Below are 15709 nucleotides of genomic sequence, written 5' to 3'. Positions count from 1 at the left end.
TATAGTCTGAATGTGTCCCCTCCAAAATTCAGATGTTGAAACTTAATGCAATGTGATAGTATGAAGAGGTGGAGTTTTCTAGAGATGATAAGGTCATGAGAGCTTGTCCCCTCATGAATGGGATTAAGGCCTTTATTAAAGAGTCTTCATGCAGCACTCAGCTGGCTTGCTCTTTAGCCTTCCACCATGTGAGGACACAGCATTCCTTCCCTCTGGAGGATGCAGATCTCACCAGAAAACACAACCTGCTGTCACCTTAATCTTGGACTTTCTAGCCTCCAGAACTGTGAGAAAATAAATTTCTTTTCTTTATAAATTATCCAGTCTCAGATATTTTGTAATAGTAGCACAAAACACACCAAATCACCATTTCCCAATCACTAATATTTAATCAATTTTCTTTCTTTGTGACATGCTATTCTCTCCTTTCTGAAAGTCTCTTTATCTTGCTTCAATGACAGTACTCTCTGAGTTTTCTTTCTACCTCTGTGGCTATTCATAAAAAGTGCCTCCTCTCACCAGGTGTCCTCGTGTAAGTGACATCATCTTTAAACCCTGTGTGACAATCCCTGATGCACTGCTGTGATGCCCAGGGAAGACAGGGTGACCTGGAAATCCAACTACTTCCTTAAGATCATCCAACTTTTGGATGATTATCCGAAATGTTTCATCGTGGGAGCAGACAATATGGGCTCCAAGCAGATGCACCAGATCCATACGTCCCTCTGCAGGAAGGCCATGGTGCTGATAGGCAAGAACACCATGACGCGCAAGGCCATCTGAGGGCACCTGGAAAACAACCCAGCTCTGGAGAAACTGTTGCCTCATATTCAGGGGAATGTGGGCTTTGCGTTCATCAGGGAGGAACTCACTGAGATCAGGGACCTGCTGCTGGCCAACAAGGTGCCAGCTGCGGCCCATGCTGGTTCCATTGCCCCATGTGAAGTCACTGTGCCAGTCCAGAACACTGGTCTGGGGCCCAAGAAGACCTCCTTTCTCCAGGTTTTAGGCATTACCACTAAAATCTCCAGGGGCGCCACTGAAATCCTGAGTGATGTGCAACTGATCAAGACTGGAGACAAAGTGGGAGCCAGTGAAACCACACTGTTGAACATCTCTCCCTTCTCCTTTGGGCTGGTCATTCAGCAGGTGTTCGATAATGGCAGCATCAACAACCCTGAAGTGCTTGACATCACAGAGGAAACTGCATTCTCACTTCCTGGAGAGTATCTGCAATGTTGCCAGTGTCTGTCTGCAGATTGGCTACCCAACTATTGCATCAGTACCCCATTCTATCATCAATGGGTACAAACGAGTCCTGGCTTTGTCTATGGAGATTGATTACACCTTCCTAATTGCTGAAAAGGTCAAGGCCTTCTTGGCTGATCCATCTGCCTTTATGGCTGCTGCCCCTGTGGCCACTGCCGCCATGACTGCTCCTGCTGCTGCTGCTACCCCAACTAAGGTTGAAGCCAAGGAGGAGTTGGAGGAATTGGACAAGGATATGGGATTTGGTCTCTTTGACTAGTCACCAAAAAGCAACCAACTCAGCCAGCTTTATTTGCAGAACAAGGAAATAAAGGCTTTTTTAAAAAGAAAAAAAAAAAAGGTGCCTTCCTCTGGGCATGCTGGCTTGTGCCTGTAGTCTTAGCTGCTCCAGAGGCTGATGTGGGAGAATTGCTTCAGCCCAGGAATTCAAGGCTTCAGTGTGCTATGATTGCACCACTGCACTCCAGCCTGTGCAACAGGGCAAGACCCCATCTCTAAGAAAAACAAAAACAAATAAAAAAATTTTTTAAAAAAGTACCTTTAGCTTATGTGTCTTTTGCAACCCTTTAAATGTTGATATTCCCCAAGATTTCATATTCAACTCCTTTCTCACTCTGAATTCTCCTTGAACCATAGTACTTACATTTGTGATTTTACCTACTAACCATATATTAATACTTTCATGTTCTATTTACATCTCACACCCCCACACAGATACTCAATGACCTACCATGTATCACCTCTTGGATGTCCCACAGATAATCCAAATTTATCTTATCTCAAACCAAACTTATCACTTTCTCTTCCCATTGCTAAACCTTTTATCTTCCCCAGTGTCAGCCAAGACGAGTCATTGCCAGCACCACTCATCTTTGCTGATCAATTTTAACCAGAATTATGTTTGTGTTATCCTAGGCTTCTTCTAAAAGCCTGAGTCACAGCACTGCACAAAAACAACGAATAATACATCAAAGATATTTAAAAGATAATATTCCACGCTGGTGAGGATACGTTGTAAGGAGCACTGTTACATACTCTTACGAGGGAGTTGTAAATTTATACATTTCTAGAGAGCAATTTGATGATATGTATTGTTACCAATAACAGAACATTCCTTTGGAACACTCTTGGGTCTCTGAAATAATGTAGTGAGGCAGAGGCCAGACTGGCGGAGAGAATCTTAAGAAATCATACTGCTCTGGCCTGCACCAAAGTGAGCAGTAAGCAACATGTCAGGGTGAAAGTCTTATTACAAAACCGGGGGCGATGAAGAAGCAGAAGAAGAACATTTTGAACTGGACATCGCTAAAGAGGTTGGCACAGATCCACAGCACTTCAGCATTACCAAGGGCTTGAAACCCATGAGAATCATGTGAAGCAAGTGGAGACTATAAATATTCAGGAATAAATAGTTTGATTTTTTGGTTGATGCCTCCAGAGCTATGTTTGAATCTCAGAGTGCAGATGAGTTGACTCCTTTTGACATGAGCATCCAGGAGTTGGATAATCCAGGTGCAAAACAAATTCTAGAGCTTGACCGGTTTAAGGGGCAGCAGGGACAAAAACGTTTCCAAGACCTGATGGGCACATAGGCATGGATCTGACTACTCACTCAGTGAAGTGCTGTGAGTCTGTGACAACAACCTCTTTAGCAATGTACTGTACAAGAGGAGTCATGTTGTTCACCAATGAAGATAAGCCCCATGGCAATGACAGTGCCAAAGCCAGCTGGGCCAGGACCAAAGCCAATAATCACTGAGATACAGGCATCTTCCTTAACTTGATGCACCTGAAGAAACCTGAGGGCTTTGACACATCTTTCTTCTTCTACAGAGATATCATCAGCATAGCAGAGGATGAGAACCCCAGGGCTCACTGAGGAATCCAGCAAGCTAGAAGATCTGTTGAGGCAGGTTTCAGCCAAGGAGATCAGGAGGTAAACACTCAGCATGTTAAAGCTGAAGCTCAATAAAGATATAGTGCTGTCTGTGGGCATTTATAATCTGATCTAGAAGGCTCTCAAGCCTCCTCCAATAAAGCCCTAACAAGAAATAGATGAATCAGTGGAAATTAAGACCCGGATATTTAATGTAAATACAGGCAGTTTGCTTCTGCCTAGAGATACCAAGAGGTCTCGGATCTATGGAAGGCATCAGATTATACTGGAGAAAGAGGAAACAGAAGAGCTAAAATAGTTTGATGAACCAGGTTTGATTCTCATGGGTTTAAGCCCTTGGTAAAGCTGAAGAAGCACCATTACCTGAGGCCCTCCTTGTTTGTGTACTCTGAGGAGTCGCTGATGAATGGGAGCTCAACCCTGTTCAGTGCTCTACTCATCAAGTTTCTGGAGAAGGAGGTCACAGCATTGTGCAGATACATACCCTGCAGGAACATCCCCCCTTATTTTGTGGCTTTGGTGCCACAGGAAGAGGAGTTGGATGATCAGAAAATTCAGGTGACTCCTGCAGGCTTCCAGCTGGTCTTTTTATGCTATGCTGATAATAAAGGGAAGGTGCCCTTTACTAAAAAAGTCACAGCAACCCCAGAGCAGGTGGACAAGGTGAAGGCTATTGTTCAGAAGCTCCGATTCAAATACAGAAGTGACAGCTTTGAGAACTCTGTGCTGCAGCAGCACTCCAGGAACCTGGAGGTCTTGGCCTTGGATTTGATGGAGCCTGAACAAGCAGTGGACCTGACATTGCCTGAGGTTGAAGCAATGAATAAAAGACTGGGCTCCCCACTGGTGGATAAGTTTAAGGAACTTCTCTACCCACCAGATTACAATCCTGAAGGGAAAGTTAGCAACATAAAACACAATAATGAAGGTTTCAGAAGCAAAAGGCCCAAGGTGGAGTATTCAGAAGAGGAGCTGAAGACCCTCATAAGCAACAGCACGCTGGTCAAGTTTGCTGTGCCCATGCTGAAAGAGGCCTGCTGGGGTATGGGCTGAAGAGCAGGCTGAAGAAGCAGGAGCCACTGGAAGCCCTCACCAATCACTTCCAGAACTGACCAGAGGCCATGCGTCCAGCTGCCCTTCCACAGGCTGCCTGGCCTTGTTCTCAGCCAGTGAAAACAGGTGTCTCCTGATCTAGGAAGAGCCTGCCTGACAGAAGCAGAGGGACTTTATCTGTAGGAGGCTTTCTGTTGCCATGGCAATGGTGTAGCCCTCCCACTTTGCTGTTCCGTACTCTACTGCCTGAATGAAGAGCCCTAACTTTGTACTGTAAGAAAAAAGAGAGACTATACTGCCCTCCTGATGCCAAGTGTCACTCCAGCCAGCATCACAAGGGAGTAAACAATGTGATGCCTTTTTTTTTTTTTTTTTTTTTGAGAGAGAGAGAGAGAGAGAGTCCTAGGCTGGAGTGTAGTGGCACAGTCATGGCTCAGATCTTCCCCCCGTTCAGGTGATCCTCCCCTGTCAGCCTCCCAGGTAGCTGGGACTCCAGGCATGAGCCACCATGCCTGGCTACTTTTTGTATTTTTTTTTAAGAGATAGGGTTTTGCCATGTTGCCCAGGCTGGTGTCAAACTCCTGGGCTCAAGCAACCTACCCGCCTCAGCCTCCCAAAGTGCTGCAAAGTTCTGGGATTACAGATTACAGGCATGAGCCATCAAACATGACATGATGTCTTAAGATCAGTTTATCAGAATGATTTTTCACAAAAGTTTATACTGAACTCATCCTCAAATCACATCTTCCACGTTACCCTCTCAAGCCATTTTTCTTCCATGATTATAACAACTCACAACTCATTATGTCAGGAATCAGGGCTGATGATAGAAGTCTGGCTGCAAATGCAGACATCTCTCCCAATTTGAAGGGGTTTGTGCTCATGAGCCTCATCTAGTGCTAGTTTCTTTCTCTTGCACCTTCTTAGAATGCTAGATATAAGGCCCCAGTCAGCCAGCCTCAAGACACTCTGGTATTTCCGTTACAATGACATTATATAGATCCTAAGTAGCTAATATGAAAACAGCCAAGAATTCTAACTCTATCGAGCCCCTGCCCCCCCGCCCATCATCTGGGATGTGAGGAGCGCCTCTGCCCGGCCGCCCCGTCTGGGAAGTGAGGAGCGCCTCTGCCTGGCCGCTGTGCAAACTTCCAAGTGTGAAGTGACAGCCTTCGTTGTAGAATGAAGTAGACACTGGCACTGATTATATAACACCTTGGCAGCTATCTCAAGTCATTGATGGTGGAGGTATTGGAATTACAGAAGAAAGCAAACACACAAATTTGACTAAAGGCGATTTTGTGACTTCTTTCTATTGGCCCTGGCAAACCAAGGTTATTCTGGATGGAAATAACCTTGAAAAGGTGATATATATATGAACGTATCTGATTTTTTTTCCCCGTATAATTCTTACTTTGTGCATTTGATATTCAGTTGTGTTTGTAATCACGGAAAAATAAAAGCATATATTTTCAAAAAAAAAAAAGAATTCTAACTCTATCAAACTATACTCCAATCACAAAAGGAGACTTTCTACTCATTTGAAGAGGCACTTTCTAATGGCAACTGGTGGCATTTTGCATTAAATAAAATTTATTTTGCAGTAAATAAGATTTAATGCAAAATGCCATCAGGCATCACCAGAAAGTGCCCCTTCAAATGAATGGAAAGCTCTACTCAGAGAAATCAAAGAAGCAAAGAATATAGACCACCTGGCGAATGAATTGGAGATATAATGTGGTACTTTAGCCTCTAGGGCCTGGTGCCCACAATGGTGGTGCCTAAAGTGGTGCACCCGAAATCTGTTTAGGGATCTCCATTCTATCTTATGTCTTCTCAGCATATATCAGGAATCTCCAGAAATTTATTCTCGATTCCTCCTGAATAAATTTATCCTAAGTCAATAAGTAGAGACATGAGAAAAGATTTGCGGTCTAGGATGTTCAATGCAATATAATTTATAAAAAATTAAAAATATTAGAAACGATCTAAATGTTCAGAAGACATAAATTAAAATACTATGAATATTATTCTGCCATTAAAAATTATACATTGGAATAATATAATGTCATGAAAGAGTGCTCATAATACAATATTCAATAAAAAATAGGATATAAAAGTGTTTATAAATATCATCCAATTAAATGTCTAAATATATGTGTGCATTGAAAAAAAGAGTTGAAGAAATAATGATGAGATTAGAGGAGATTTTCCTGCAATATGTAGTTATTATCTTTAGAATAAAAAAAATAGAAGAGACATTAGGTTGTCTCTGACTAATTAATTAGTACCTGGTGATATATAGTTTTTATTTACATGTTCTCTTCCTCCAATTAGATTTGAATATCCTGGAAAGTAAAGATCTTCTTTGCTATTCTTTAGTGTTTCTGTCATAACACAGAGCTTTTTGCACACAAAGGCAATCAATCAGTAAGTCTGAGGAGAAATAGCTAATACCATCAGTTCAATGATCACTTCTAGGAAGGCCATAAGGTCAATCTGTCAACAAAATGAGTGGTGGCTAACTTCATTCTTCTACAACAATGAAGATACCAAAATTCCAAGTGTAGAGGAATAGCTATAAAATTAGGGTCACACACATCTGAGTTCCAATTCCAACTTCACCACTTAATGGCTAAGTGATTTTGACTAAGTTACCTACTTCTGTGAGCCCGTTTGAGCACTAATAATAATACCACTCCTCACAGTGGTTATGAAATTAAAGAAGGAGGCCGGGCACAGTGGCTCACGCCGGTAATCCCAGCACTTTGGGAGGCCAAGGCGGGCAGATCACGAGGTCAGGAGATCGAGACCATCTTGGCTAACACGGTGAAACCCCGTGTCTACTAAAAATACAAAAAATTAGCCAGACGTGATGGTGGGCGCCTGTAGTCCCAGCTTCTGGGGAGGCTGTGGCAGGAGAATGGGGTGAACCCGGGAGGCGGAGCTTGCAGTGAGCAAAGATGGTGCCACTGCACTCTAGTCGGTGACAGAGCGATACAACGTCTCAAAAGAAAGAAAGAAAGAAAATTAAAGAAGGTACAATGCCTGGAAAATTGTTGGTATTTTCCCTTTTGAAGCATGGCTCATTTTACTGAGAAAATTACATTGTAAATAATTAAAATTGTCATCAGCTCCCGCATTTTGTGAAATATCTTCTTTTGAAGAACTCAACAGATTTAAAATTAAATTTTAAATGATATCTGTTTTGGACAGAATCTACCTACATCTGGAAAACTGGAGGCCAAATTTTTTCTTTTTGCCGAAATTAGATTTTTTGGTATTTTCTTGGAAACCTCTTGCTGTTTTATCAAATCTGATTAAGGAGTGACATCCAGCTCCCCAGGGACTAGAGTTAACATTGGATACAAAAGACACATAGAGACCAGAGAGATGAGTAATATGTTTCAGCTCATTTATTTTCAATAGCTTCTCTAGGCAGGAGAAAAGGAGAATGGAAGGAACTTGTAAAGAATGACCAGTTTTATGAGGCAAAAAGATATCACTTTCATAATGTAATACTAGGAAGGAAGATTACCTTTGATAAAATAGTTATCTTAGAACTGTAGTTAGAAATGGAGTGAAATGGAGTGACATTTCTTTTGTGTTCCTTCCTTACAGTATGAGGATATTATAATGAATTTAATAAGGTCACATGAAAATTTTTTTTTTATTATTATACTTTAAGTTCTGGGATACATGTGCACAACATGCGGGTTTGTTACATAGATATACATGTGCCATAGTGGTTTGCTGCACCCATCAACCCTTCATCTACATTAGGTATTTCTCCTAATACTATGCCTTCCCTAGCCCCCCAAACTCCGACAGGCCCCAGTGTATTATGTTCCCCTCCCTGTGTCCATGTGTTCTCATTGTTCAATTCCCACTTATGAGTCAGAACATGCAGTGTTTGGTTTTCTGTTCCTATGTTAGTTTGCTGAGAATGATGGTTTCCAGTTTTATCCATGTCCCTGGAAAGAACATGAACTCATCCTTTTTTATGGCTGCATAGTATTCCGTAGTGTATATGTGCTACATTTTCTTTATCCAGTCTATCATTGATGGGCATTTGGGTTGGTTCCAAGTATTTGCTATTGTGAACGGTGCTGCAATAAACATACGTGTATATGTGTCTTTATAGTAGAATGATTTATAATCCTTTGGGTATATACCCAGTAATGGGATGGCTGGGTCAAATGGTATTTCTAGTTCTAGATCCTTGAGGAATCACCACACTGTCTTCCACAATGGTTGAACTAGTTTACAGTCCCACCAACAGTGTAAAAGCATTCCTATTGCTCCACATCCTCTCCAGCATCTGTTGTTTCCTAACTTTTTAATGATCGCCATTCTAACTGACATGAGATGGTATCTCATTGTGGTTTTGATTTGCATTTTTCTAATGACCAGTGATGATGAGCTTTTTCTCGTAAGTTTGTTGGCCTCATAAATGTCTTCTTTTAAGAACTGTCTGTTCATATCCTTCACCCGCTTTTTGATGGGGTTGTTTGTTTTTTTCTTGTAAATTTGATTAAGTTCCTTGTAGATTCTGGATATTAGCCCTTTGTCAGATGGATAGATTGCAAAAATTTTCTCCCATTCTGTAGGTTGCTTGTTCACTCTGATGATAGTTTCTTTTGCTGTGTGGAAGCTCTTTAGTTTAATTAGATCCCATTTATCAATTTTGGCTTTTGTTGCCATTGCTTTTGGTGTTTTAGTTGTAAAGTCTTTGCCCATGCCTATGTCCTGAATGGTATTGCCTAGGTTTTCTTCTAGGGATTTTATGGTTTGCGGTTTTACATTTAAGACTTTAATCCATCTTGAGTTAATTTTTGCATAAGGTGCAAGGAAGGGGGTCTAGTCTCTGTTTTCTGCATACGGCTAGCCAGTTTTCCCAGCACCATTTATTAAATAGAGAATCCTTTCCTCATTCCTTGTTTTTGTCAGGTTTGTCAAAGATCAGATGGTTGTAGATGTGTGACATTATTTCTGGGGCCTCTGTTCTGTTCCATTGGTCTATATATCTGTTTTGGTACCAGTACCATGCTGTTTTGATTACTGTAGCCTTGTAGTATAGTTTGAAGTCAGATAGCATGATGATGCCTCCAGCTCTGTTCTTTTTGCTTAGGATTGTCTTGGCTACATGTGCTCTTTTTGGTTCCATATGAAATCTAAAGTAGTTTTTTCTAATTCTGTGAAGAAAGTCAATGGTAACTTGATGGGGATAGCATTTAATCTATAAATTACCTTGGGTGATATGGCCATTTTCACAATATTGATTCTTCCTATCCATAAGCATGGAATGTTTTTACATTTGTTTGTGTCCTCTTTTATTTCTTTCAGCAGTGGTTTGCAGTTCTCCTTGAAGAGGTCTTTCACATCCGTTGTAAGTTGGATTCCTAGGTATTTTATTCTCTTTGTAGCAATTGTGAATGGGAGTTCACTCATAATTTGGCTCTCCGTTTGTCTATTATTGGTGTATAGGAATGCTTATGATTTTTGCACATTGATTTTGTACCCTGAGAATTTGCTGAAGTTGCTTATCAGCTTAAGGAGATTTGGGGCTGAGACGATGGGTTTTTCTAAATATACAATCATGTCATCTGCTAACAGAGATAATTTGACTTCCTCTCTTCCTATTTGAATACCCTTTGCACTCTGAGAAATATATGAAATTAAAGGATTTATTATACTCACAGGCCCTAGAATGGGACACTGACCACACCATGCAAGGGGCCTCATGGGAAGAGTACCAAAGAAGTGGGCTCAACCAAGCAGGAGTGGAGCCAAGAGAAAAGACCCCTGGGCAAGCGGATTTACTAGGAGTCCAGGTGAAGCACACAAGCAAAAAACATGAGGGGTTTCACTGGTGCATTTGAATGTCTCTAGGTCACAGTCAAGTTATGGTAAAAAGGTGAACTTGTAGTAGGGACCAACTTCATCAAACTGGTGCACCTGGTTTCTTATGCAAAATGCTAACAGCCTGTTTGTAGACATGTTGAGACACCAGAAATATATGAAGCTTTAAAAATTTACAATACACCCTTCCTCTGAAAGGAAGTTCAAAGATGGTGGCAATAATAAGCTTGGGCTATTTGTGCATTAGGCATCCAGTCATTTCAGCAGGGGAAAAAAACAGTGATAATGATTGGCTGAATTTTAGTGTGAGCCCCGTCTCTACTAAAAATACAAGGCTATTTAATGCTATGTCTGGGTACGGTTCCATAAAAAAAAGGTCTCATTCCCCACCATGCTTTGGGAAATACTGCTTTTGTTAGTTATAATATCATCCATATTGCAGAATTCTTGATCTTTGTCCTACAAAATCTTTGGTATGTGGTTTTTGTTCTCCTGGTCTCAAGATGGTTTCTCTATGTCCTTCAGATACCACATCCTCATTCCAGGCAGGAGGAAGAAGTGAGGACAACACAGCGAGTGTGCCAGCCAGTCTTTGATTTTTTTCAGTGAAAAATAATAGTTTTCCTAGTATTTTCACCCAATAGAATGCAGCTTGCATCTCACTGGACAGAATTATGTTTCTTGCTGATTCATAAGTGCAAAAGAAGCCGGGAAATCATCATCATGAAACATTTTCTCTGCAAGTTCATCAGATACTCTATCAAATCCATTTTCATCCCTAGAGACATCTCTCCTGGTATGCTCTGTCATCCTACTCCAATCTGCACTGGATACACTGTAGGCTTGATGCTTAGTCAGAAACTTGGGACACTTATATTTCCACCACCTTAGAAATTCTCCTCCTTACTCCGGTGTTATATCCTCTATTTCTTGACTGCTTAGTTCTTGGTTTACTCCCTTGTTTGGTGGTGCTCATCCTTCAGTAGGTTTTTGAAAGGGGAAGTAAATTTTTGAGACCTTACATGTCTGAAAATGTCTTCTATCTAGTATCAAACTCGACTGATAGCTTGGCTGAGTAGAATTTTAGATTGAAAATAATTTTTCTGGCCGGGTGCAGTGGCTCATGCCTGTAATCCCAGCACTTTGGGAGGCTGAGGTGGGTGGATCCCCTGAGGTCAGGAGTTCGAGACCAGCCTGGCCAACATGGCAAAACCCCATCTCTACTAAAAATACAAAAATTAGCCAGGCACGGTGGTTGGTGGGTGCCGGTAATCCCAGCTACTTGGGAGGCTGAGGCAAGAGAATCCCTTGAACCCAGGAGGCAGAGGTTACAGTGAGCCGAGATCACGCCACTGCACTGCAGCCTGGGTGACAGAGTGAGACTCCATCTCAAAAAAAAAAAGAAAAGAATTTTTCTTTGGCTTTTGAAGGCATTGCTTTCCTATGATTCCAGTGATTGAGAAGTCTGGTCCCTGCCGGGCGCGGTGGCTCACGTTTGTAATCCCAGCACTTTGGGAGGCCAAGGCGGGTGGATCACGAGGTCAGGAGATCGAGACCACGGTGAAACCCCGTCTCTACTGAAAATACAAAAAATTAGCCAGGTGTGGTGGCGGGCGCCTGTAGTCCCAGCTACTCGGAGAGGCTGGGGCAGGAGAATGGCGTGACCCCAGGAGGCGGAGCTTGCAGTGAGCCTAGATCGCGCCACTGCACTCCAGCCTGGGTGCCTGGGTGACAGAGCGAGACTCTGTCTCCAAAAAAAAAAAAAAAAGAGAGAAGTCTGGTCCCATTCTTATTCCAGAAGTTATGTATATATTCTATTTTTCTCTCTGAAGATTTACAGTGTGTTCTATTGCTAGTGTTGTAAAAGTTAGCTAGATTCCTTATTTATCAGGCACTTGTGGGCCTTTGTAATCTGGAGATTTATGTCCTTCAAATCTAGGAAAAGTTCTCTTATTACTTCTTGGATCATATATTTTCATTTCCTCTGTTCTCTTTATCTAGAATGACTATTAATTAAATATTGCACCTGTTGGATGCTCCTTTTAGTTCATTGTTTTTGTTTTCTCTCATTAACCATCTCTCTTCTTATTTATTCTACTTTCTCATGATTAGTGTTTGCATGATATATCTTTTCTATCATTTCACTTTTAACCTACATGTTTCTTTTGATTTCATGTACATCTCTTGCAAACAAATACAATGTGATCTTGCTTTTTATCCAATCTGACAATCTTTGCCTCTTAATGGGTTTAGTTCATTTACATTTATTGTAATTATTGATATGGTTGGATTTAAGTCTTGCTGTTTGTTTCTTATTCATCCTGTGTGTTCTTTGCTCTTTTTACACCTCCTTTCCTGATATCTATTGAATTAGTTAATACTTTAATACAATATTAAAGCATACAGCATTTTAATACACTATATTAATACAATATATTTAATAAAATATTTAATTGTATCTATTGCCTTTTTAGTTATGCTTCTTGTTTATTTTTTGTTCTACCTTGAATTAACATTTTACAGTTCACATGTAATGTAAAAAGCTAACAACACAATGCTGTCACTTACCCTACTTCCATGTTCCTTGTGTTGATTTTGTCAAAAATTTTAGTTCTACATATGTTATAAAACTCATAATACATTATTATTATATTCACTTTGAACAATCTACTGTCTTTTAGAATATCAAGGAACAAGAAAAAGTATTATTATTATTATTATTATTATTATTTTGAGACAGAATCTCTCTCTGTCGCCCAGGCTGGAGTGCAGTGGCGCAATCTCGGCTCACTGCAACCTCTGCCTCCTGGGTTCAAACAATTTTCCCCCTCAATGTTACAGTAGCTGGGACTACAGGTGTGTGCCACCACGCCTGGCTAATTTTGTATTTTTGTTAATAGAGATGGGGTTTCACCATGTTGGCTGGTCTCGAACTCCTGACCTCAAATGTTCCACCCACCTCGGCCTCCCAAAGTGCTGGGATTATAGGCATGATCCACAGCTCCTGGCCTCAAGGAACAAGAAAAAAGTATTTTTTAATAATTACTCACATATTTACTATTTAAAGTATTCTTCATTTAGGTTTGAGTTTGTTTTATGTCATTTTCCTTCATCCTGAAGAACTTACTTAACATTTCTTGTAGTACAAGTTTGGTGGTATCATATTCTGTCAGCTTTTTTTTTTAAATAGCTTCTTTTTTTATTCCTTTTCTTTTTTTTTTCTTTGTATTTTTTGAGACAGGTCTTTCTTTGTTGCCCAGGCTGGTCTAGAACTACTGGGCTGAAGCAATCCTCCTGCCTCAGCCTCCCAAATTGCTGGGATTACAGGTCTGAACCACCACTCTCAGCCTTAAAATATCTTTATTACCTTCATTTCTAAAGGATATTTTCTTTCTAGGCTAATAGTTTATTTTTTCTCTCAGTACTTTTCTCTCATCAGTACAATTGATGTCATTCAGTTGTCTCCGGTCTTGCATTCGTTCTAATGAGAAGTTCAACAGTCATATTTGTTATTGTCCTACATTTAATACATCTTTTCTTCCTCTCCAGTTGCTTTCAAGATTATCTTTGATTTAGCAATTTTATTATGATAGGCATGGTATGGTTTTCTTTGTGTTTATCCTGATTGAGGTAAGTTGAGCCTGTTGGACCTCTAGTTTGATATTTTCCATCAAATTTCAATTTTTTTTAGTCAAAATGTCTTCAAATACATTTTTCTGTCTCTCCTTTGCTTTGGACTCTAACTACAAATATGTTACACCACTCAATATTTTCCCAAACGTCACTGAAGTTTGTTCTTTTTTTCTGCAGTCATTATTTTTTTCTCTGTGCTTCTGTTTTGCTGGCTCCTATTGATGTGTTTTAAAGTTTATTGATTTTTTTTCCCTTCTGCAGTGGTCAAATTAATGTTAACCTCAGTCAATAAATTTTTTATTTCATTTTTTTTTAGAATTTCCACTTGCTTCTTTTAAATAGTTTCCATTTCTGTATTTACATTTCCCATCTGATCATTCATTCATTTTTTATATATTTTCTGTTATACCCTTGAACATATTTATAAGCTATTTTACAGTCTTTGCTAACTCCAACACCTGTGCCATATCTGGGTTTGCTTCTACTGAATGTCATTTCTCCCTATTGTGGTTCCTGTTTTCTAATCTCTTTATATATTAATAATTCCTTTTATTGCAAGTTGGACATTATAGATAACACAATGGATTTTACTGTCTTCTTTTAAGACTGTTAAATATTGATCTTGCAGATAGTTAACGAGTGATTTAGTTTAATCCTGCTGAAGCTTAGTTTTACTATGTATTAGGCCAGGTGAAGAGTTACCTTTACCTGAGGACTAATTTAGCCCTTCCCTTAAAGTGTAACCTTTCTATGATCTCATCTAAATATTCAGAGTATATAGAATGGTCTCTTCACTCTGATTGGTTAGAATTTAAATGCTTCCCCAGCACTGTGTATCCTCCAGGATCTCCAGTTGATTTCATGGAGTCTTCCTGTTCACATGTGCAGCTTAGCATTTGACCAAAGATTGAAGAGGACTCCCTTGCAGAATTCTAGGTCTCCCTCTGCGTGCAGCTTTCTCCCTCCCAAGTACCTTGTCATACATATTTCAGCTATTTCATCCCTGAATTCCAATTTCTGTTTTCATCACTCTCTGGCTCCCTTTCCTTATGGCATATTTTGGAAATGATTCCCAAGCAGACATTCAGAGTGAATGTGGAGGTTACTGTGCATTTTCCCCTTTTCTCAAGAAGCTTAGTGTTGCAGTGTTTGATGTTTAGTAACAGAAAAATCACTTCATATATTTTGTGCAGTTTTATAGTCACTTGCTGTAGGAAGGTAAATCCATACCAGCTACTTCATTATAATTGGAACTAAAAGTCTGATTAACTGAATTTTTACTTTTGACTTTATATTTTCAATGCATATATAATAAAATTTAATTCAACACTTTTAAAGGGATAATTTTTGTAGTGTTATCAATTCTAAAACTCCTCACCCCCAATATTTAGTGAGCAGGATAGGAAAAAGTGAGAGGTTTTAACTGAGGGTAGGTAATATAAACACAGCATATTGAGTTCTCACTATAAAGTGAGGCATGGGTCAAAAAGTATATTTGTCATTGGAATAATCCAAGACAGGCTTAAATTCCTACCTTCACTGGCTACCTAGAGGCTTTTTAACATTAGCTCCAGATAAAGTGGTTCCCAACTTAGGAATGGAGAGAAGATTCTGCCAGAATATATACATAGTGGTATTTTCTATTGTAATTCTGACACTTAGCTTAGTGAAACAATTTGTTGGACCCAGAAAGCACCAATAGACAATGAAAACCAATGTTCAAAAGAAAAGCTTATTTATTTATACTCTAATACATGCTGTGGACATAAACAGCAGCTGGGCTCCTTTTCTAATAGCTGCAGAGCCTGAGTCTGCACTTCTGTGGTTCTGAAGGTTATTAGTATACTCCTCACACTCTTACGGATTCAGGGCTTGCCTTTCTCAGGTGTTGAGAATCTAGCACTTGATAGTCTCTCAGCACGGGAATGCTGGGCCTGAACTAACTAGTATTCAGGTCCCAGGTGCTTCCTATAAGTTGTGTGTCCATTAGCAAGT

The 15709-nt window shown here is 40.1% G+C and overlaps 2 pseudogenes; both read left to right on the top strand.

Annotated features, from left to right (window-relative positions):
* The first annotated feature begins 585 nt into the window (after positions 1-585).
* Positions 586-1528, top strand: LOC116457792 (large ribosomal subunit protein uL10-like; annotated as a pseudogene).
* Positions 1529-2498: 970 nt separating this feature from the next.
* LOC116457778 (X-ray repair cross-complementing protein 6-like) lies at positions 2499-4278 on the top strand (annotated as a pseudogene).
* The last annotated feature ends 11431 nt before the right edge of the window (positions 4279-15709 follow it).

This window comes from Hylobates moloch, unplaced genomic scaffold, assembly GCF_009828535.3.
Source record: "Hylobates moloch isolate HMO894 unplaced genomic scaffold, HMol_V3 SCAFFOLD_18, whole genome shotgun sequence".
Lineage (NCBI taxonomy): Eukaryota > Metazoa > Chordata > Mammalia > Primates > Hylobatidae > Hylobates > Hylobates moloch.
Note: the sequence above shows the minus strand (reverse complement) of the source record. Positions and strands in the feature narration are given on the sequence as shown.